The following is a 24716-nucleotide window of genomic DNA, read 5'->3' on the forward strand; positions in this document are numbered from 1 at the left end:
TGGAGTTTGTGTTTTACATCTCTGGATGCTTCTTCTCGTATTAAACTAAACAGAATTATTATGACCCTTTGAAAATCATAAAAAACAGAAAAATTATTATCATGACCTGAGTTGAAGGCAGATGCTTAACTGACTGAGCCACCCAGAAGCCCCCGTTTTGTTACTTTCTAACAAAAAATCTTTTATCAAAGATGTGCATGGGCTTTATCATACATGTACAGTTGTGTTCTCTCTTTTCATAGTTACATTTTTGTTATTTTTTTTCATTTTCTTTGGTTCTCATTTTTTTGTCATTTTTGGGAGGGCTCTGTATGATTGCTATACATGAGTGATGTCACTTTGTACTGTTTACGTAATAAGACTTAACATAAGTCAGAGGCTGCTGCTCATTTATTTATATCCTGCCATATTCTCAGAAGGATTTAAGAGATTTTCAATATTTGCTGTTAATATATTGTTTCTTGCAGTAAAAACAACAAGAAACAAAGAAGCCAAGTTAAAGTCAAGTTAGGAAAATAAGAAAGCCAGAAGTGAAGCTGATGGGGAAAATAAATACAATAAACTTCTAAATATTTATTTGATAGAAGGAAGCCAGAGATTAAACACTATAGCAGCCAAAAACAATGAGAAAAATTGGCCAGTTGTAAAATTGATAGTATCTTTATAGTAAAAACAAAATAGCTGTACAGGGGAAGTATAACCACCCCTGAGAATGGTCATCACAAAAAGGGTACGGGTTAGAACAATGAGTAATATCGTTGAGCATTTTCTTGAAACAAACAAGGAATAATTTTAGAAGGATATCTATTTTTAAAAAATGGTTGGTACATACCTAAAACATCAGGTCAAGGGGAATTCAGGGAAGGGGGTTTAATATGTGAGGGATGAGGCAATATATGATACATCATTTCAGGGACAGATTTGAGTGTGTTGAGGCCAGTGGCTCCCTACTGAAGGTAAACATCAGAGTCACAAAATCTGAGCACATCCACTTCTGATTCCAAGTAAGTTATAACTTAGGGGGCAGTTTGGGGATGTGCATATCTAGGTTGCAACAAGGATTCTGATTCATGAGAATCAGATAGATGACTACTAATCTAAATAAATAGTTGAGAAACATTCCTTATGTGAATTCCTCCATATATTTGATATTCTGAATTAAGATTCTGAAAGGGATTGAGCAGCAATAACTTTGAGATCATACTGACATGTAACCACAAGGCAACTTATCTATACTGACAGTTAACCACAAAGTCCTACACTTCAACAGTCAGCCAAACAAGAAAACCTCCCAAGAAAACTGTGCAGGTTAAAGTTCACTGATAAGTACAAGTTTACCCTAAATTAGTTTACAGTATTGAAGACACAAACTCCTTATAATGGCAACATATAAAAGAAGACATCCATATTGAATATTTAAAATACAAATCTAATTTAAATGTTAGGACACCACAGCTCACAACCTACATATCCAGGGAAGTTATTAAAGTAAAACCTTAGAGAAGTTCACTCACATATTTTTCCTGGGGTAATAACATAATCTCTTAAAAGTAAATTTTTGAAAAAAATTATACTGATTACTTAGCATGGCAATTATGTGACATTTGTATCTCTACTTCTTAATACACCTATGGCTATTATCATACATTAGTTTGAACTATCCTTCTTATCCAGTCTGGATAATACCTTAAAATCATTTAGGACATAGTTCTTCAGGCAGTCACTAATATTTGATCACCTTTTGATATCCATGAACAGAACTTTCTGACAGTTACCTAATCTTCACTTGACATAAAACTTCCTTAATGAAGGACCCTCCATAATTTGTAGATTGTTTGGATGATTTTTTTTAGCCACTTAAAGAAGAGACAAATAAACAAAATAAATGATGAAAAATTATGTTGGTAAGATATCACTAATATGGTTGAGAGATGAACAAGCTACTAATTCTCCAAACAACTTAGTTTCTGTTTTTTGAATTGAGAAGAATCCAAGCATTGATGAAATTTCATTACTTACTTTAAACTTTTAGATAGCAGAATATATTAACATGGTATTGTTTTTATTAAGTATATTTTTTTCCAAAAATTACTTGAGATAGAAGCTGGCATAAAATAATATTGGAATGCAGGCAAATGATATATGTAAAATATAGATAATTTCTTATAACATTACTTTAATAGTAAAGTTTCATGACAAAGTCAGTCACGTTATCTGTCTCTTTGCACTCAGTTTTACTATAGAAAATATTTACTGAATCCAAATGTCCATAATAATGCAGTTAGTAAGTAGTTTTAGGCTGTGATGACAAAAAAAAAAAAGAAGAAAGAAAAAAAGAGAAATGAATGCTGTCAAATACTGTACAATTTAGGTCAGTTGTTTTTCCTCATAATTTCTACTTGCAGTTCACCTGGAATTCAATAAAACAGAATAAAGGAATTATAGTAAGGTGAAGGTTAACACGTTGTCTAATTCAATTAAATAGATACTTACTATCATTTGCATAATTTAGTTAATAGAGGGACCTGGTCTGTCATCATATACAGAACCATGATTCTAAAACAAAGCTGAATATGCTACAGACTAACAGTAGTAAAAATAGCTTGATTTATATTGCACTTATGTTTAATTCAATGATTTCAGTTGAAGAGATGTCTGTTCTATTTATATAGCCACTAGTTCATTTGGGGACATGGGACCAGATTATTTTTCTTCCACAGAAACTTTGGAAGAGTTTTACTTCAATGAGAAAACCACTTGCGACTATCAATCTAAAATACTCTTCTTATGTTTCACAAATAAGTGAAACCATATTATAATTGACTTTCTCTGCTTGACTTGTTTCATTTAGTATGGAAGACATTAGGAGAAGGAAGGGAATAATGAAGGGGGCGGAAATCAGAGGGGGAGACAAACCATGAGAGACTATGGACTCTGAGAAACAAACTGTTTTAAGGGGGAGAAAGGTTGCGGGATGGGTGATGGGGATTAAGGAGAGCACAGACTGCATGGAGCACTGGGTGTTATATGCAAACAATGAATCATGGAACACTACATCAAAAACTAATGAGGTACCTATGGTGACTAACATAATTTAAAAAGTAAATAAAAAATACTTTTCTATAAATGTGCATTGGAATCTTGAGGGAGCTGCAGCTTATTTTCATATTATTATTTATTTTCCCTCAAGCCTTACTGAATACATATAATTACAATTTGACTTGATTTTTCTGAAAGAAATAGTACAAAACACATTACTTAAAAGGTAGAGAGACTGATCCACTTGGAATTCTGGTCACCAGGCATATCTTGTTATTATGTTGTAAGAATTACAATAACCAATACTTCGGTTAAATTCAATCATTCTAGAAAAATAAGTAGAAGGGCCCCTGGGTGGCTCAGTCGGTTAAGGCCTCTGCTTTCGGCTCGGGTCATGATCCCAGGATCCTGGGATTGAGCCCCACATCGGGCTCTCTGCTCACTGGGGAGTCTGCTTCCCTTCCTCTCTCTCTGCCTGCCTCTCTGCCTACTTGTAATCTCTGTCAAATAAATCAATTAAATCTTAAAAAAAAAAAAAAAGAAAAATAAGTAGAATCAACAAGTACTGCCATGTTATAATGAATAATTAAGGGTTAGTTTTGGATGATATTGTGATTGTTATTAATGAACAGTAATTAAGAATATGGCATTTCTAAAGAACATTGAAAATGTTACAATCTCTGTTGCTTAGCAATGGCTTACGCTCCCACCCTGTCCCATGCTCTTATCTATTCTCCAAAATCTGTTATTACCCTCAACTCCCATCTGAACCCATCTCCCAATCTCAGCAAAAGCTATGGCCTCTTCACTAAGAAAAAGAAATAGCATTCGGTATAAATGACTGAGATGTCTTCCCAACTGAGACAAAGCTTATCCGTGGTTCTACCTCTTCTTACTCTTTCCCATCCCTCTCAGGATGAGGTTCTGCCCTCACTGTGCCAGGATCTGGGCCTGGATCTCTCTTGCTGCAGTGTGCCCTCTGTCCCTTTCTCTCTTCAATTTTCAACATCCCCCTTGCCACTGATTACCTTAGTCAACCTTTCACAAATGCTCATCTCTGTCATTTTAAAAAGAATCTTTCACTCCTACTTCTCATATTCACTGTCAATTTCAATTGGTCCATCTTCACAACCTTTGTTTCTCAAATCCCAGGTACTCCCATAATCTACTGACATCTGGCTTCTGCTCCCCCTCCTCTGTGTTCCAGTATAGCAGTGGTGTCACTACCCAGTTTCCTTCCTTGCTGACCTTCTCACCTAATGCACTTAAGGCTGTTGACCAGGCCCTCACTTGTGTGGTCTGTTTGTTGTTGTTGTTGTTAACATTGTTGTTTTGCTTTTGGAACAATATTTGTTTCTGGTTTACATTTTACCTCACAACTCTCCCAGTTCTTACAAATTGTTGTATCAATGTTCAGAAAAGAATATATTATTCAAGAATAAATAATCTAATCAAATCTCTAATTTGTGCACTTGGGTTTTTCCTGCAGGGTCAGGAAAATCAGAGAATTTGGACACAAAGTGCTTTTGGGAAAAAAGAAAAACAAAACAAAACCCAAAACATTAGAGTCTATTCAGCACAGGACTATCATCATGAACCTATTTTTGGAAATGAGGTGTTCCTGAAATAAAATGATTGAATTACACATAATGCTATACTATAATAACTGGTAACGATGAATGGTTCTTAAATTGTCACTGGAAAAATACATATCTATTAACATATTATTTTCACGGCACAGTGTCTGCAATTAAGACATATCCAATTAGGAAAGAAAGAACTGTGAATTTATTGCTCAATTTAAGTTTTTCATTATTTGCTGATTGAGCCATTTGTCAATTATTATTTCTGTGTTGTTGATCATTATATTATAAAATTATGCTACTGTTAGCATCTTTATCATGTAAATACATCAGATTGCAAATCTTAGTGTATTCTATTACATTTTTTATAATATGTGTAATTCAACCATTTTATTTCAGGAATACCTACCTCATTTTTGCTCCTTAAAAATAAAAAGGAAACAAAAGCTATCTTTAACAGGAGGAACTTAAAGAGCATCCACTTTATGATGGAAAAATCTAAGCTACTTGGCTATTTTCTATTTTACTTGCTCATAATTTTTGAGTTTTCTGCATTCTATCATTATTTTTCAAATGTTTCTCAAATACAAAGTTAGCCTATATTACTATAAATACATTATTATTAAAAGTATATTTGATCAGCTTTCTGTTTTTGACTTTACTGGGGTCACTGTTGGATGATCATCACTCCCATAGGCAAAAATTAGAAAAGACAGTAAGATTTCTTAAAAGTCCTTTTTGAAAGCATCAGATATCAGCTCCAGTAACCTGAACTTGAGGGTTCAAAATCCCAGAGAAGAGAAAAACAAAGAAGGTGAGCTAACATACTATAGCCACTTTTCTTTCAAGTCACTTATCTGTAGTAGGGGGCTGAAGATCCAAGCAAAAAACCCCAGTGAATATCCTAGAGTACTCAGTTGGAAGCTCTGAAAATCCATGCTCTAGAGTGGGGCAAATAGAGGACAGAGCATTATGAGCCCAGCCTTGAATCTGCTCAGTTTCTGACTGAATTGAGGCAATAAAACTAATTTATTTTTTTAAGGAAGAAATATTTCTGAAGAAACATAAAATAATTTTAAGCCAATTCTTAATATAGAATAATTGGCAACCAATAAGAAAATAAGGTTTGTCAAGAGACAGGACAATGTTAAAAAAAAAAAAAAAAACATATCACAGTTGACTAAGACACTGGAGTTCTTAGATAAAAACATAAAATAGTTATGACTGAAATGATCAACAAAATAAGATAAAACAGTGGGGAAAGCTAAATAAAAAGATGGAAAGTTTCACCAGATAACTGGAATCTATAAAACTAAAAACAACATAAATTTTGCAAATGAAAATACAATAAATGGAATGAAGAGCACATTAAGTATGTTTAATAGTAGAGTCAAAACAACAGAATATAGGACTGGTGAGCTAAAAGATAGGAAAATAAAAATTCTGAAACACAGAGGGAGAGAAGAAAAAAGAACAAAGTATAAAAGATACATGAAACTCAGTGAAAGGTCTAACATTAGGTATAAGTGAAACCAATAAAGGAGAGGAGAAAAGGGAAGGGGTAAAGAAAAAAAAAAACTATAAAACCCACAGATTCAGAAAGCTTAGAAAAATTCAAGCAGGATAAACATAGAAAACCTATATCTAAGCACACAGCAGGAAAACTATTTAAATATCTAAAGATTAAAAAAAACCAAAAACAAAGCAAACAAAGTTTTTAGTAAAATAGCCAGGAAGACAAAACAAAACAAAACCACACAAAGAGATATAGTAAAAAAAACACTACAGATTTAATTAAATTAAAATGACTTTAAAGTTGAGTTAGGGGCGCCTGGGTGGCTCAGTGGGTTAAAGCCTCTGCCTTCAGCTCAGGTCATGATCTCAGGGTCCTGGGATCGATCCCCACATCCGGCTCTCTGCTCAGTGGGGAACCTGCTTCCCACCACCCCCTGCCTGCCTCTCTGCCTACTTGTGATCTCTGTCTGTCAAAAAAATAAATAAAGTCTTAAAAAAAAAAAAGTTGAGTTATAGCTAGTGGAAAGAAGAAGGAAAAGTACATCTACTCCATATTCCAGCAAGTAAGAGTTTCTCATGTTCAAATAACCGACAGGGAGGCAGGAATAAAATAAATTAATAAAAAAGAAAAAAAACAGCAAACAGAAAACAAAAGGTAACTGGCCTACTTAAACTTTTAACATTTCAATAATTGCATTCCATGTAAATGGTATAAATACATTCATTAAAACACAGATTGACACAGTGAATTAAAAAAGTAACTCAACTATTTTTTGTCTATGAGAAACCCATTTAAAAATAATGATATAGGTAGATTAAAAGTAAAAAAAATTATCATGCAAACATCAATCAATGATAAACAGGAGAAAGAATGCCAATATCAGATGAAGTAAACTTCACAGCAAAGAAAATTGCCAAATTCAGAGACAGACATTATGAATAGATCAAGCCACCAAGAAGCTAGAGCAGTTCTAAATGTATATACCAACCCCTCCCCAAAACAAAACAACAACTAACAAGAAAAAGAGCAGCCAAATTAGTGAAGTGAAAACTGAAATAGACAAATCCATAATTATAGTGAGGGACTCTGACACCCCTTCCTTAAAATTGGTAAAACTAGTAGATAGCAGATCATCAAGGACAGTGAAGAACTCCAACAACCAAGAAGATCAAAGTGACATTTATAGCAGAGCGGACATTTTCTCAAATGCCCATGGAACATATCAAGGAAGATATATCCTACTTGTAAAACAAATCTAAATATATTTAAAAGAACTGAAGTCATCCAGAATGAGTTCACAAACCATACAGAATCAAACTAGAAATCAGTAACAGAAAGATAACAGGAAAATCTCCAAGGTCCTGGAAACTGGAAAACGTACTTCTAAATAACTCATGGGTCAAGGAGGAAATACCGAGGGAAATGAAAAATACATTGAACTGAATGAAAATAAAAACAAAACATTTCAAAATGTGGTACACAGTTAGAGAAGTGCTGAAGGGATTTGATTCCACTGAGATACATACAACAGAAAAGATAAAGTTTCAAGTTTCAAGTCTCATACAATCATGTATGCTCCCACCTCAGAAATGCAAAAAAAAAAAGGAGCAGCAGAAATGTTCCACATACTGAATCCTAAAATAAAAATAAAAGTAATTAAGAATATGAACTCTGGGGGCACCTGGGTGGCTCAGTGGGTTAAGCCTCTGGCTTCGACTCAAGTCATGATCTCAGGGTCCTGGGATCTAGCCCCACATTGGGCTCTCTGCTCAGCAGGGAACCTACTTCTGCTCTCTGCTTACTTATGATATTTGTCTCTCTCGGTCAAATAAATTAAAAAAAAAAAACAGATTTTCAGTACAACTGTATTTATCAAAGAAATTCAATCTGTAATTGAAAATCTCTGTACAAAGCAATCTATAAGCCTGAGGGCTTCTTCTGAAAATTTTTTTCTAAATAATGAAGGAGAAAGTAACACAGATTTCACATAAACTTAACATAGCAAAAAAAAAAAAATGTTTGCTGACTTGGCTTTTTTATTACCTTTTTTGGTACTGAAGTGTAGTTTATACCTTTCATTTGTTTAGTATCCATTCATATGTAAATATCTATTCAAATATCTCCCTATTTTTAAATATAAGTTTGTTGTTTTATTATTGAATTTCAGGAGTTATTAATATAATCAGGTTATAAATTATTCATATGCTTATGGGATGAGAGTAATTTCTTCTAATTTCTGGCTTATTTTCTTAATGGTGCCTTTTGATAAATAGAAGTTCTTAATATTTTATGAAACTCAATGTCTTATGGTAAGTTTTGTTTTTATAGATTTATTAAGAATATGTCATCAGAGAATAATGACAGTTTCACTTCATTTAAATCTACTGGGTTTTAGTTCTTTTTCTTGTCTTATTTCCCAATGGAAACTGCAGAAGGTATAATGTTGACTAGATGCAGAGAGAATGAACATCATTCCCTTGTTGCCAGTCTTTAGAAGGCAAGTATTTAGAAGGCAAGTATTGAGTATTTTGTTATTGGGAATTATCTTAGCTGTAGGTTTTTGTAGTTGTGTTTCATTACATTGACCATCCCCTTCTATTTCTAAAATTGATGTTAAATTCTACCAATTTTTTCCATATTAATTGAAATATTATTTTTCATTTAAATTTGTTAATGTAGTAATTGTATCAACTGCTATTTGAATATTAAACAAATATGCATTTCTTGGATACAATCCACTAGATAACTCTGTATTATCCTGTTTATATATTGGTGGAATTGATTTGAAAATACTTTGTTCAGATTTTTATATCTGATTATGAAGGCTACTAGCATTTAATTTTCATTTCTTGTAATATATTACTGCCTTCTTTTACTACTAGGGTTATGGTGGCTTGTAATAGGAGTTGGGAAGTGCTTTCTCTTTTTTGACTTTATGAATTTTGTTTGTGTGTATATAGGATTGACATTATTTATTCCTATATATTTAATAGATTTCACTAGTGAAGTCAATAGGCCATGTTTTCTGTTTTAGATAATTTTAAATGATGAATATCTAAAAGATGAATAATGAATATGAATTTTTAAAAAATTCTCACGTTAATTTTGATGAATTATGCTTTTCAATAAACCCATATTGGAAAAAGTTTTTCATTAAACTTCCTCATTGTCTTTTTAAATTTGTAAACTCTACAGTAATGCCACCTCTTTCATTCCTGATGTTAGTAACTTATATTTTATCTATTGTTTTCTTGATCAGTCCTTTTAAGAATTTATCAACTTGTCATCCAGGAATATATTTTTGGCTTTTTTTAGTTTTGTTGCTTTTTTTTAATATTTCATTGACATATGCCCTTTTAAAATTATTTTCTTTCTTCTCCTTTGGGTCTGATTTCTATGTCTCATATATTCTTTGTTTCGCCATTCCTCTTTTCTTGTGTTTATCAGCATGATTCAATTACTTGACAGCATTTAGCACTCATTAAAAATTCTTAGCTAATTATAAATAGAAGAATATAATTAAAATGCCAGCAGTAAATATTATATTTAATGGTAGAGTACTTAAAACTTTCCCCTGGAGACTGGAGAAAATGAGGATACATGATATTCTACTCCTGTTACACATGTAATTTGTATGGCTTTGGCAATAAACCACATAAGGAAACAAATATAAAATATGTAAGGATTAAAGGAAGAAATACATCTTTCATTATCTGAAGCCAACATGATTCTGTATTTAGAAAATTCAAAAGAATCTAAGATGTCATTATAATCAATAAGTGAATTTAGTAAAGTTGAATAATACAAGGTCATTTGCATTACTGTATACCAACATAAGATAAATAGGAAGTGGAATTTTAAAAATGATACTATTTACATTACCAAGAACAATAAAACTATCAAGTACTAAAAATAAGTCTAACAAATGTTTAAGACCATTCCCTGAAAATCACATACTTTTTTGAAAAAAATTAAAGATGAGAAGTAAATGAAGGGATAGATAATGTTGATAGACTGGAATATTTGCATATTATATTCAATCCAAATAAAATTTTCAGCAGTTTTTTCTTTGGTGGCAGGGTGAACATTAATAAGCTGCCCCGAAAACGTGTGTGGAAACACAAATGGCCAAGAATAGCCAAGGCAATCTTGAAAAAGAAGAAAGAAAAGCCAGATTTTTTAAAGTTTAATATAATGTTATAGTAATTAAGGTACAGTAATATTAGTGTAAGTATAAACAAAAACCAATAGAATCAAAATGGGTCCAGAAACAGGGCCACATGTATTAGATAGTTTTATGCATGACAAGGGTGATATTGCAGTGTAATGGGAAGGAACCGTCAATTCAGTAGGTGGTGATGAGTCAACCAGACATGGAAATTGAAAAAAAATTACCTTATGCCCACCTCAAACTACATATTAAAATCATTTCGAAAGGAATTAAGGGTTAAATATTATAAGTAAACAAACTTATAGCAGAAAACAGATGAGTATATCTTTATTAGCTGGGGTTAGAAAAAGGTTTCTTAAGTGGGATACAAAATGCACTAATTTTAAATTTTTTTGATAGTTTAGACTGCATCAAAATGAAGACTTTGATGCATGATAGGACGACATTGATTATGACAAGCCATAAAGTAGGAGGAAATATTTTTCAATAAATATATTCAGTAAGTGATATTTCAGAATATACAAAGAACTCTACAAATAAAGAAGAAAAAAACATAACCCAAAAGGGGTATATGGGACGGGGGAGTGGGAGGTGAAATCGGCCAAAGACTTGAAAAAGTAATAGTCAAAAAGATAATCAAATGGTCAAAAACCATTTGAAGAGTTGCTCAACTCATCCATCATAAGACAAATGTAATTTAAAACACAGTATGATTCCATAGTACCAATAGAGGGGTTAAAATTAATTAATTAATTAATTAATTAAAAAAATACAGACACTATCAAATGTTGACAAAGACGTAGAACAAAAGGAAAGCTTGTAGAAGTGTACATTGGAAAATTTGATATTAGATAGTAACCTTCTTACCCTATAATTCTTAAGTTTATGTCCAATAGAAATGCATTTGTATATTCACTAAAAGATAGGCACAAAAATATTCTGAGTATAACTATCACATAAAGTTATCAAACTGGAAATAAAAGTTCATAAATAGTCAAATAAAATAATTTTGTTATATGTATCCAGGAGAACATTATATTATAATGAAAATAAAAAGGCTCTGGGTATACACAGCAGCATATGAATCTCACAAATACAATATTGGGACAGAAATCTAGACACAAATTCCACTGTATAGTTCCTTTTATATAAAATTTAAAAGAACAAAAGTAGTCTGAGAAGTTCAAGTCAGAATAGAGGTCACATTTCAGTGAAGCTGTGGAGGAAGGGCAGGAGGAAAGCTTGACCGCTATTCTTTGCTTCTCAGTTTGGGTGCTGATGACACACATATGCTCACTCTTTGAAAGTTCATTAAGCTATATACTTATAATTTCCACAATTTGTTACATTTTATAGGTTAAAATTAATTAAATCTTATACTGCATTTTTAATATAGTGATTTAATATTCTCAAATTATATCATCAGCAAGCAGGGGGCATTATATGATAATCAAGTATTAAAACTGATAACGAAATCATGGGGACACTGAGTCTAGACTTCCAAAACTCTGAGAGAAATAAACTACTGAATAAGAACCTTGCTATCTAAGTGAGTATCATCATTTATGTCTCTGAGCACTCCCACCAAATAAACTTCTATATTAATAGACCAACTGCAATCTGTTACATGCCTCCCTTTTGAGTTTTTCTATTTCTGTTAGAAGAAATTGATAGTCACTGTGAAAGGAAATGAAATGTACTACACTAGAAACAATCCTTCAAAACAATTTTCTGTAAAGAAAGTTAGCATTTGACTTGTACTATACAAAGGAGCTATAATATGACATTTTTCATCTACTTTAGATCACACACACACACACACACACACACACACCAGGATAATTAGGAGAAATTTTAGGAAGGAAATTGATAAAGGCAACATAAATACCTATTATTTCATTTTCCATTATGTTGGTTTCACGTCTTAGATAACCTGATGTCTTCTAGTGCTATGAGAAACATGAAGATTTTATAGGAATCGAGAGCGCCATAAATGACAATATTGTGTTCATTGACTCCATGGGGCTCAATGGATGACATGGGGGAGAGAGCATGTTTTAGAAGCCTAAAACAGAGCTCTTATTGTCATAGCAAAAAAACAGGTTTCAACAAGATGGGATTGGGAGGGAGATAAGCCATAAGAGACTCTTAAACTCACAAAACAAACTAAGGGTTGCTGGGGGTGGAGGGGTCAGGAGAGGGTGGTTGGGTTATGAACATTGGGGATGATAAGTGATATGGTGAGTGCTGTGAAATATGTAAGCCTGATGATTCACAGACCTGTACCCCTGGGACAAATAATAATTATATGTTCATAAAAATAATTATTTAAAAAAAAGAAAATTTTCCCATCTAAAAAAAAAATTGGGTTTCAAAAATTAGAAAACACATTGAAAAACTAACAAATCAGGTGAGAAATGTTACCAAAGCGAGTACAGAGCTTCAGAAGAGTCTTAAGAAATGGATTAGGTGAAAAATTGAAACTGAGAGAGAGAGAGATCATTAAAACCCAGAAGATAGGAGCTGATGAAGATGGGCCACAGAGAAGAGGAAGTCCCCAGTAAAGACGGCCCATGCAGCCTTTTTCCAAGATGACTCACAGAGAGAGTCGAATGTCAGGTTAAGAAGTACTGACATCTGAAACGCTGAGATGAATGTCAAAAATCGTTACACTCTGACATTAATATTGTATCAGAATGTACAGTGCTTTTTTGAATTGTGTTTTTTTTTTGTTTTTATTTTGTTGTGTGTGCATGTGAATAGTTTTATGTACCTTTTAAATTGGTTTTGGGTGCCTGGGTGGCTCAGTGGGTTAAGCCGCTGCCTTCGGCTCAGGTCATGATCTCGGGGTCCTGGAATCGAGTCCCGCATCGAGCTCTCTGCTCGGCAGAGGGCCTGCTTCCCTCTCTCTCTCTCTCTGCCTGCCTCTCTGTCTACTTGTGATCTCTCTCTGTCAAATAAATAAATAAAATCTTTTAAAATAAATAAATAAATAAATAAATAAATAAATAAATAAATAGATTGGTTTTAAAGGAAACTTTTATCTAGGCAGAGTTTGTGAACAGCAGCACTGTTTTTGTTTTGTTTGTGGTGGGGAGGGAGGGAGAGAGAGAGAGAGAGAGAGAGAGAGAGAGAAATGGGACAGAGGGAGAAGGAGAGAGAGAATCCCAAGCAGGCTCCACACCCAGCTTGGAGCCTGATATGGGGCTTGAGGCCACAACTCTGAGATCATGATCTGAGCCAAAATCAAGAGTCAGACACCTAACCAAATGAGCCACCCAGGCATCCTTGAAAGGAACACTATTGACATTTTGTACAAGATAATTATTTTTCTGTGGAAGCTGTCAGTGCTCAGCAGCATTTCTGGCTTCTACCTTTTAGATACCCAAAGGTCACTACCACCTCCAGTCAAAACAATCAAGAATGTCTCAATAAACTGCCAAATATCCCTTAAAAGGAAAAACGGCCTCCTGTTGAGAACCACTGACCTAAGCAGGTAAATAAAATGATACCACTCTCTCTCTCCCTCTTTTTTTTTTTTTTTTTTTTGCAATAGGTTTGCCTCATCCATTCTATCATAGCTGAAACTCAAATGTGAATTGTATTATCTCTATGCATGTTAAGTAAATAAAGTTATATGGGGCATAAGTTATAGAAAACATGGAAAGACTAATCCTAATGTTTATACAACTTAAACCTTCTATAATTAAAAAGTAAATGAAAGGTTTTTAAAGTATTTTCCCAATTTTGTGATTCTGAAAATTAATTAAATAGTTTGGGAATACATTTATTGACTTCTCCATGGATAAATTTTCACTTACTAGTCATTAACACTTGAATTAACAGATGAATTCTGGTTAAGAGGAACTTGAATTTCTGGGTTGATTCATTTACAGGCACACACAATTTTCAGATAAGTATATCTGTTGAAGCAAAAGAGTAAAAAAAGAAGAAGAAGAAAAGATTCTTTGAAAGCTAAAATGAAGATATCTTATGGAGTCTGGAGAGAAATAATTTAAGAACTAGGTTTGATTGATTCTATTTAGAAATTTGCTGAAGCATTTAAAGAGAGCACTGGTTTTGGAAGTATTTAAGACAGAATTCAAAGGGAAACAAAAACAAAGTAAACAAAATTTGGCAGGTTGACCAATTCAATTAAAAATTGCATATACAATCTCATGCAAGTCAAGACTGCAAAAAATTAACTTTTAAGCATCATTTTAAAATCATAAAATAAGATGTATAAATTAGTTTCTGAAAATATTCTATTATAAAAGGGGGAAATTAAATATAGATTTTTCTTTAAAAGTTTATCAACAGTTTCTAACATGTCATGAATAAGAAAATAAGAGTAAATTCAAAAAGCTAGTTAACATCACCATTCTGGGCAGCAAAGAAAAGAGACACTCGTTCTAAATATGTAAAGATTCTCATTTTTCAAAGACCACTTTATATGTCACCTTCTTCTGTGGAATTTTCCTGTTTCTCCCGAATCAGAATCAACTGTTTCTTCATCTGAGGTTCCAACAGTTCATGCCCATGCTTCTATTGTGGTTATGGTCTTTCTTAGGATCTATGCCTGATACTTTTCTCCCTGTAAGTGTAAGACTCTGTGGTTTCAGTGACGACACTCGTTCCTCTTCCTGTCCTTCATAGCAACTGACACAGATACAGGTTAGAGCAGAAATTTTCTAAATACCTATGGAAAGCATCGTTCACATTGATCTAGGTTTAATATCCTGTGGTAAGTAACCAAAAAAATATATAGAAAATAGAATTTTGTTTTAAAGTTTAATGGTTCTTTAATGTTTGTGTTAATATGTGTAAATCTGTAGAGCCATGTATTGGTACTCATGCATTTCTGTGGGTAAGTTTGTAAAGAGAAATAAAGAATGATTAAGACAAGAAATGGGTATAGGTTAAGGTGCATTTTGGCAAAATTGAACCATAGATGGTTAGAGCAAAAGTATCTTAGAGTTAATTTACTGCAATTTCTTGGTTGTAGAGAAAAGTAAGCAGAGGTCTGTTTACATACTCATGATCTGATATCTAATTTAAGGGAAGCCAGAACCATATCACAGATCTCTTTCCTTAAATCTTACTGCCTACAGACCATTTAACCCATATGAACTCAGTGAGGTGAATCAGTAGACTTGAGAAATAATACCTGTCATAACAATAGGACAAAACAAAAGTGAATTATTGGGATTTCATCAGGATAGAAAACCTTTGCACAGCAAAGGAAACAATGAACAAAACTAAAAGAAAATCTATGGAGTGGGAGAAGATATTCACAAATAGCATATCAGATAAAGGGCTAGTATCCAAAATCAATATGGAACATATCAAACTCAACACCCAAAAAACCAAAAAATCCAGTCTAGAAATGGGCAGACAACATGAGCAGACACTTCTCCAAAGAAGACACACAAATGTCCAAAAGGCACATGAAAAGATGCAGACCATCACTCATCATCATGGAAATGCAAATCAAAACCACAATGAGATACCACCTCACACTGCTCAGAATAGCTAACATTAACAACTCAACTTCACTCATATGTGCAATTTAAGAAACAAAACAGATGAACATAGGGGAAGGGAAGGAAAAATAAAATGAGATGAAAACAGAGAGGGAGGCAAACTCGAGGAGACTTTTAACTGTAGAAAACAGTTGCTGGAGAGGAGTGAGGTAGGGAGGATGGGGTAACTGGGTGATGGGCATTAAGGAGGACACTGGATGTAATGGGCATTGGTTGTTACATGCAACCAATGAATCATTAAATTCAACCCCTGAAAGAAATACTAAAGTAAATGTTAACTAAGTTGAATTTAAATTAAAAATTTAATTAAGAAAACCCCAAAAACAATAGGATAAAGAAGACTGAATTAGGAGATTTCAAATTAATATCATTGTTTTAGCCCTATTTTACAACTATAGGGTATACAATATAAAACCAAAAACCAAAAAATAAAAAAAAACATAAAATGCCTTCAAAGAAACTGATTAAATAATTTTTAAAATAATGTTAGTTGAATAAGGCACTTATTTTCTGGATATTAGCAAGTATTGACTTTTACAGCACTACTACCAGTTGGCAGATCTCTTTTCGAGTTGAGTTAAATATGACTTCATCTACCAAGGAGGACAATATAAGCTTTAATAAAATAAAACGTATATAACTTAGCTGTCTGTAGATCTTTATGTAAACATAATAATAAGAGCAGGTGGGGCACCTGAGTCACTCGGTCAGTTAAATCATCTGAACTTGGCTCAGGTCATGACCTCAGGGTCTTAGGGATCCAGCCTGAGTCAGGCTCTGCACTTAGCATGGAGTCAGCTTGTCCCTCTGCCCTTTCCCAGACTCATGTACGTGCATGCACGCTCCCTCTCTCTCAAATAAATAAATAAAATCTTTAAAAATACTAAGAGAGGGCGGTATCTAGATAAACTTCTTTTACTTGAAATTATATTTTATGATAATTCCTCATGTTATTTCAATGAACAAATTTAAGTTAGATATATCCTATTTATGAAAAGAAACTGAGCTATCTGTATTCAGATGAGAATTACTGAATTTGATAATTTTCATATTTTGTATAGCCCAGATTAATTTTTTTAAAAATAATAATGAAACCATTTCAGAGCTATAAAACATAATATAATAAAATTCTCTCTGGTGTTTTGGGGAGAGGTAATTACTACAGAATATTAAATTGGGAAAACAGAAATAGAGCATTTAATCTACATGAATAATTGGGACACCTGCACACAGCCAACAGCTTTGCTTTTGGAGAATGTTAAAGATGGTTTTTTATAATTTCAGGTCTTATCGTTATAGTTTTTATTAATGAAAGATCATGGAAGAAAACTGTTGATAAATGGAAATTTAATTTGATTAAAATGCCTGAGAAGTACAATGACCTTGTTATTGAAAATCCACAAATAACATACTTTTAAAAATATACTGAAAGCTAAATTTAATCAATTATTTCTAGAAAATTGTCAATTAATTCTGACTAACTTTCTTTTTTTTAATTTTTTATTTTTTATAACTTTCTGATCAATGGCTTGAGATAGATCTTTTGACAAAAACAATGAACATACTTTTTAAAGTATAGGTTACTTGTTCTATTCCTTGTTTATATTTTATGCTTTATTCGTGCAGTTATTTTGTATCTTTGTCTTCTGTGATTCAATTGGTCTCTTCTAAGTAATAGAAATTCTTAAAATTCTTAGACATTAATTTGTAAAACAGCCAGTGAAAGTAAAGGAGTCATGCTAAGTCCTTCACAATGCAATATCATTTAGAAAATCATAAACTATAAACACTTTGTTGGTTAGAACTTGGAAGTATGCCCACCATTACCACAGGAGAAAGTGCTGACTAACAAAGACAGAATTTCCTCCAGTTAAAAATGATTATATATTTAAGAAAGAATCCCTAGTAAGTCTCTGGCAAGGCAAAAATCACAGGAAATAATAAAGGACATTGGTCAGCTAAGTTTGGGAACTAGGGAGTGGATTGCATATTTTTTAAAACTTGACTAAATTTTGTGAGGCACTATAGTACCCTGGTTAAGCCAGTGGCCCTGGAACCATATTGTCTGGGTTTTGATTCTCAGCTTTGCTGCTTAGACAAGGCTTGTCTGGGGAAAGTTACTTAACTAGTCCTTCATTAGTTTTACTTTTCTTTAAAATGGGAATCATAATATTTTTTACCTCATAAATATTTTGGAATGATTGAAAAGTTAATGTATACAGTGTGCCTGGTAGTTTCGTACATAGTAAATGTCCCATCAGTATTAACTATTACTATTACCTAAGTGGAACTGATATATTCAACTGTTTATATTTTTTTCTCCTAGAATTTTAGAATTATACTTTTTTTGGTAATAAGCCTAAAGATCCTTTAGTAATGTTAGGAGTGATAATATTTGATGTATTTCCAGTAAGTGAGTTCTGAACAAATACATTTGATACCACAATTCAGATTTTTAGAGAGAATTCAGTCATTTCATGTGGATACACGAGAGTTAGTTAAATCAGTACTTTTCAGTACAGGGGGTTATGATGTTCCTGGAGGTTACAGTATATTACTGCAAAGTTAGAGAAGTGTAAATTCATGCCTCACTGAATACATATTGACTTCCTCCATAAAGGTTAAATTTATTTCAATATTGACAACTTTTTTTCTCTTTCCATATTAGAAATCTGAGATAATAGCCAACAAAACAAATGGTCTGAACTATTTCTAAAATTAAAAAAACAGTTTACAGTGTCACTTAGTAGAGGCTATGGGTTCAAGATAGGGGCTGATGAAATTAAGGAGAAAATGGGAACAAAATAAGAGGCATAAGTGAGCTTGAGGCAACATGGGATTTGACGTGAAGAACATGGTTTGTGGAGTACAACACATATTGTGATGCCTTTTAAAAAACATGTCTGTAGATTATTTGACACGCCTCCCTTTGATCCCCTCTGGGAAATAGGACAGCCTTTACCACTCTTAACTATAGGAAATAAACAGAGTTGCTGCAGAGGAGGGGGATGGGGGATGGGGTAATTGAGTGATGGACATTAAGGAGGGCACTGGATGCAATGGGCACTGGGTGTTATATGCAACTAATGAATCATTAAATTCTACCCCTGAGAGAAATAATACAATATATGTTAACTAAATTGAATTTAAATTAAAAATTTAATTAAGAAAACCCCAAAAATAATAGGATAAAGAAGAGTAAATTAGGAGATTTCAAATCAATATCATTATTCTAGCCCTATTTTACAACTATAGGATATACAAAATAAAACCAAAAACCAAAATCTAAACAAATAAACAAACAAAAACCCAAAATACATAAAATGCCTTAAAAAACTGATTAAATAATTTTTAAAATAATGTTAGTTGAATAAGGGGCTTATTTTCTGGATATTAGCAAGTATGGACTTTAAAGCACTACTACCAGTTGGTGCATCTCTTTTTGAGTGGAGTAAATTTGACTTCATCTACCAAGGAGGACAATATAAGCTTTAATAAAATAAACACATATAACTAAGCTGTTTGTACATCTTTATGTAAACATAATAATAAGAGTAGACCGGGCACATGGGTGACTCAGTCAGTCACCTTGAATAGAATGCAGATATGACATTGCATGACCTCAGAGCCCAGGTTAAAAGAATCCACACAGTTCTTTGGGTCTTTGCCCTGAGATCCAGCAGAAGTCTGGCTACTGTGAGCCTGCCGTTTGGAGAAACAATGTAAAGAGACTATTGAGAGTCAATGACAGAGACAGAGACTAACCTAAAGAATTCAGCTGTTTAAACTTTTTAGTTTAGCAACAGATACCTAAATGAAAAGCCTTGAAGATGATTCCAGCCCTACCTGCTTCCTGAGTACAATCATATGAGAACCTGAATTTTTTAGCTAAGACTCTGAACCCCCAGATTTGTGAGCGAAACAACTGACAGCTTCAGTTTTGAGTTACTGTTTGGGGGTGGTTTATTACACACCAGTAAATAATCAGAACAATATGACCTTTCATATTGTTATATCACACAGAAGTTTAGTATGATTTAATATGTATATAAAGTTTCTTAATTTAGCTTAATATCATTTAGTACATAACTAGGATATCAGAGAGAGATAGATGTCTGGAAGGAATGCTTATTATAAGCCAGTAAAGTTGTTAAAGAGATCCATTTACTCAACATGTATTTATTGAGCATCTACTATATGTTGAGTAATGTTCTAAGTTCTAGGGATACATCACTGAATTACATGGATAAATTCTTCATCCCCACAGTCCCCATGCAAGATTCAGACAATAAATAAAGAAATATGTATAAAAGTTCTAAGCAACTATTTTATAGATATAGAATAACGTGTCTAAAGTATAGTAGATAAAGAATAGAGGGACATGAAATGATCAGGAGAAAATTGACTTCCATTTTAGGTGAGATGGAAGCCATGGGAAGAGTTTTCATCAGGAGGATGAGGTCATTTCCATCTGATTTTCAAAGTGATTAAAATGGCTCCTATATGAATGTAACTGACATGGCTACCTGCTGACAAAATCCATACCCTCTTATTCTTGAGCACACAGTAAGAATATGTTTCCCAACTTTCATGTCATTGGTTATGACTGTGTGCCAATGATGACAATTAGGATGTGAGTAAAACTAACACTTATCTGACCCATAAAAGATCTCCTCCGTGTGCTCATTTAAGCTCCTTCCCACTTCCAGCTGACAGGGATGGATGTAACACTCAGAGAAACCTTAGAACCCACAGATGGAAGATGGCTGAGACACCATCAACCTAGGTGTCTGAATGAGTGCATGGAAAAGACTCTCCATACCCACACACACACTGATCACAACACACTGATCACACACACACACACACACACACACACCAATCACACACACAACGCCATCAACAGCATTATCAACTAGGAAACACCTGAACTTTTTCATGAGAAAAATCTAAAGTGTTCTTATTTCACATAATTATATGTATGGTTCTGTTAGCAGCCTAGTCTACCTCTTCTCATAAGTGGATAAAAGAGGGTCTTCTATAAATGGAGCCAGAGCAGAAAGATGAAGGAAAAGACTATTTCAATCAACTACAGGAGATATACTGATAGTTTACACAAAGGTGGTAATAGTGAACTTGGCAAGACATAACCAGATTCAGAGTACAGTTTGAAGACAGACCCAACGTGGATCAAGATGGCAGGAGGGGAGCCTGTCTATTTCATCTCAGTCCTGCTGGGGAGCTTTCTGTGGGACCAGCTGGAGCTCTGAAATATTTTCTTTGAAAATGTACCTGATCTACCTGGGGAAGCCAAAACCTGTGTGGCAACAGGACAGAGGTGACCACACTGGAATTTGTGCACTCTCACACAGTTTCCCAGTAAGCATTTCCACTAAACAGATTAGAGTCACAAGGAAGGAGAGGCTTGTTGTAGGCTCTGTTTAGTTGGCTGCTTGGAGGAAAGAGAGAAGCCTTCAGCAGAAAGGGGAAAGGACACTGCATGACAGTTTGTACTCAGAGAACGTGGCACTTAAAGGGACTCTCGGGAGATGCCATCACTAGGTCTCAATCCTTAATATACGTGGATGCACACTCATCTAGATAGAGGAATCTCCCAAGAGTCCAAAAAGATGCCACATAAAAAAGAAAAATGTTTTATATAGAGAAGATCTCTCTACTTCACCCTAAGCTAGGGCTGTCAGAACCTGGCGATCAGATTATGGATGGAGAGGGTGGGCAGGACAGTGGAGGATCCACAGACCAAGAGAAAGAAGCCAACCATACCACCAACTCTGCTTTCCCACTGCAGGTCTCTAGCCCAGTGTGGACCCAAGCTGGGCAGGAGAGAAACTTTACATTAAATCAGGTGTGGAGTTTTACTACTATGTTGGATCATGTGTCCAAAAACATTGAACTAAATCCATGCTTGTGATTTGAATGTACTGTAAGACTCTCTATTTCTAATAATGAGCATAAATGTCATGGGCTATGCCTGACTTTTCTTCTTGAAACAGGGAAGATTAAGCCACTGGATAAAATTTAAAGAGACCACAGGAAACTAAAATACAATAAAGTCTTGATCACATTATGAACCATGCTTGTTCAGCACAGTGGTTCAATTCATGACAGATGAGAAATGTGGAAATGACATACTGAACAGGAGTTTGGAAAGCACTGAGTCCAGGCCATGCTACTTTTCTCCTGACTTGGGAGAAATATGGCTCAATCACTACAATTTCTTGAAGAATCCTAAGACAAGGCATTGCAGCTCTATTTCTAAATGCCAAACAAAATATTAAAACATACAAGAGTGCTCTTCAGTTTTGAGCTTGCTTTCTACATGAAGTATTGTCTACATTACTTAAAGTGTTTCCTATTTAAAAATATCAAATGACAAATTCAGAAATGTTTGTCTAGAGTTTTATTCCTGTCTGCCCCCTATGTTCTGATTTTTTCGTCCATGAATATTCTCAAATTGTAATGGGAATTCTATGCACAAAATATCCCTGGAGAGAAAACCTGGTCTATGGCTTTCGATTTAATTACAGATAAGAATGGGGGGGGGATAAACCTAGGGTTCTATTTTTACTATATCCATAACACCACTAATCTGAGACGCTATAGAGGTCTACAAATTCAGAAGACTTGAAAATAATTTCTTTGATATAATAAAAAGAGAACCATTTTCTTTAACTGAATCCCTTGGCCTCTGTGGCAGAAATCAGATGCCTCACTTTATAGCAGCAGTTTCTCTCCCCACATGCAATCTAGGACGCGTTAACCAAGGCTATTTCTATATTCAGTAACATTTTATACAAACTCGATTTTATGAATGATGTGAATGCCACTGCTGAGAGGTCTCACTGGTAATATAATACGGTGATGCAAATGTACGCTTCAGCTAAATTAAAGGCATAAAGATAAATTATAAATTGGGGAAATACATTTTTCAGTTATATGATTTTTTTTTTTTAGGTTATTCCTGTCAAAGTTGGAAACTGTCCTTTATAAGAACACAATGAAAACTGCTAGACAGAATGGGAGAGAGCAGATCGCTTCCTGAGCATGTATGGGCTGTGGTTTGTTAGTCCCATATGGAGGGCGCCTGAGCAACACAAGATATTTTATGCTAGATATTCTGCAGGTTGTATAGGAATTCAATGCAATTGCAGATAATCTTCTGGTCAAACGACATTTAAAGCATCACTTTTCTCTAGTGAATTCCTATTCACTATAAAATAATGGAATGAAAGGTTCTCCATTCCATCCATGAGTCTTTAAAATAGTTTGGCAATACTTTAATCTCAATTTTTGTAGCAAGATTTGGTAGAATTATTTCATGGCTATTTGAGAAAGCGTGTGTTTAGAGGTAAACAAATTAAAAGCAGAAATAATAAACATGGGTGATTTGTATGGTTCTGTTCTTTTTTCTTGAAAACTGAGGTGGCAGAAGAACAGAATCTGGTAACTCACTGAGATAAGGCTTAGAGCAGTCCCATTTCACTGATACTGGTATGGAAGTTAGGAAGGTTAAGATACTTCCATTCAGATACCCTGTCTTTTTATTTATTACTATATATTATCCTTTTGTATTCTTATCTTCCTTACAGAATTGTAAACCCCTTTGAGGGTAGGGATTTAGTCACCGATCTTTGTAGTTACCCCAATATATCCCTTACAGATTTGCTGAGTTGTTAGACTATGGTGGTTGTCCAGTAGAAATTTATAAAATCAACTGAAATAAAGATCACATTCCATTAGTTTTAAAATCCTTATTTATGTTCACATTCAAATATCTCTAAAATCAGAATGTACCTTATGGTCAATACCCTTCTATGACTACTACTAGAAGGGCACAGCTGTGGTGATCTGGCTTGGAAGAAAATCAGAGATAATATTTCTCTATAATTATGAATTATAAACATTCTTAATGAGAAAGACATTGGGTAGAAAACCATAGTCATCAAAGACTGGGATTAAAACAGTTGCATTGGTTCTCAGTGTGAAGTTTTAAGAATAATTTAAGTAAGTTATTTTACTTTATTTTCCTTTTTACATTTACTAATGAGTGGTATATGGTTTAAAAGAAAACCCAAGTATAAACAGATCTGAAAGACTTCTTTCAGCAACATTCTATTTCATAAGAAAACACTGTGGTAGCTTAAGTGGTGTTATGTTTTACTTGGTAGTGATACATAAAATAATGGCATATCCTGCAATTACTAAATATTGTATGGCCCATGATTTTGTAGCAGGCAGCCCATTTTCTAGTGTCTAGATTTGTATCTAACACCCTGCAATATTTTGAATAGAGCATGCTTTTGGTTAAGTAGCATATTTCTAAGAATTTGGAGAGTAACAGGTAACAAAAGCACCATAATTCATGTTCACAAAATCACAAAAGTTAATCTCAATATAATCAATTATGTTTTGCTTCCATTATAATCATCCATCATGAGAAACTTTTATTTGCTGTGAGAAGAGTCCTCTTGGGCATATGGATATCTATTTTAAATTTAGAGCCCTTGGTGTCCATCCTCCATCCCTAACCCAGGACCATGCCAGGTGAAGTGAGACATGCAGAAACACAGTCTCCTTACACCCTAACTTACATCCTCCAAACTGGAGGGATAGCATCTCTTTTACAACTTGCAGCAGCCACACTAAAACATCAATCCTACCATTGATTTAGTGACCACATTTATGTAAATTCCTCAAATACACTTTGTTTTTCATGAGCTCTGACTTTTCCATGTCTTTTCCTAATCTCAGTCTGTTAAAACTCTACTCAGTCTAAAGAACCTGATGTAAATGTCATTAGATATTTCCTAAAACCTCAGCTAGAAGATACTGTAATTTTTTAT

At 33.8% G+C, this 24716-nt stretch overlaps 1 protein-coding gene across 1 annotated transcript in view; it reads right to left on the bottom strand.

Annotated features, from left to right (window-relative positions):
• MDGA2 (MAM domain containing glycosylphosphatidylinositol anchor 2) overlaps nucleotides 1-24716 on the bottom strand; it is an 863714-nt gene that overhangs the window by 271494 nt on the left and 567504 nt on the right. The window lies entirely within an intron of this gene.

This window comes from Mustela erminea, chromosome 5 (assembly GCF_009829155.1).
Source record: "Mustela erminea isolate mMusErm1 chromosome 5, mMusErm1.Pri, whole genome shotgun sequence".
NCBI lineage: Eukaryota > Metazoa > Chordata > Mammalia > Carnivora > Mustelidae > Mustela > Mustela erminea.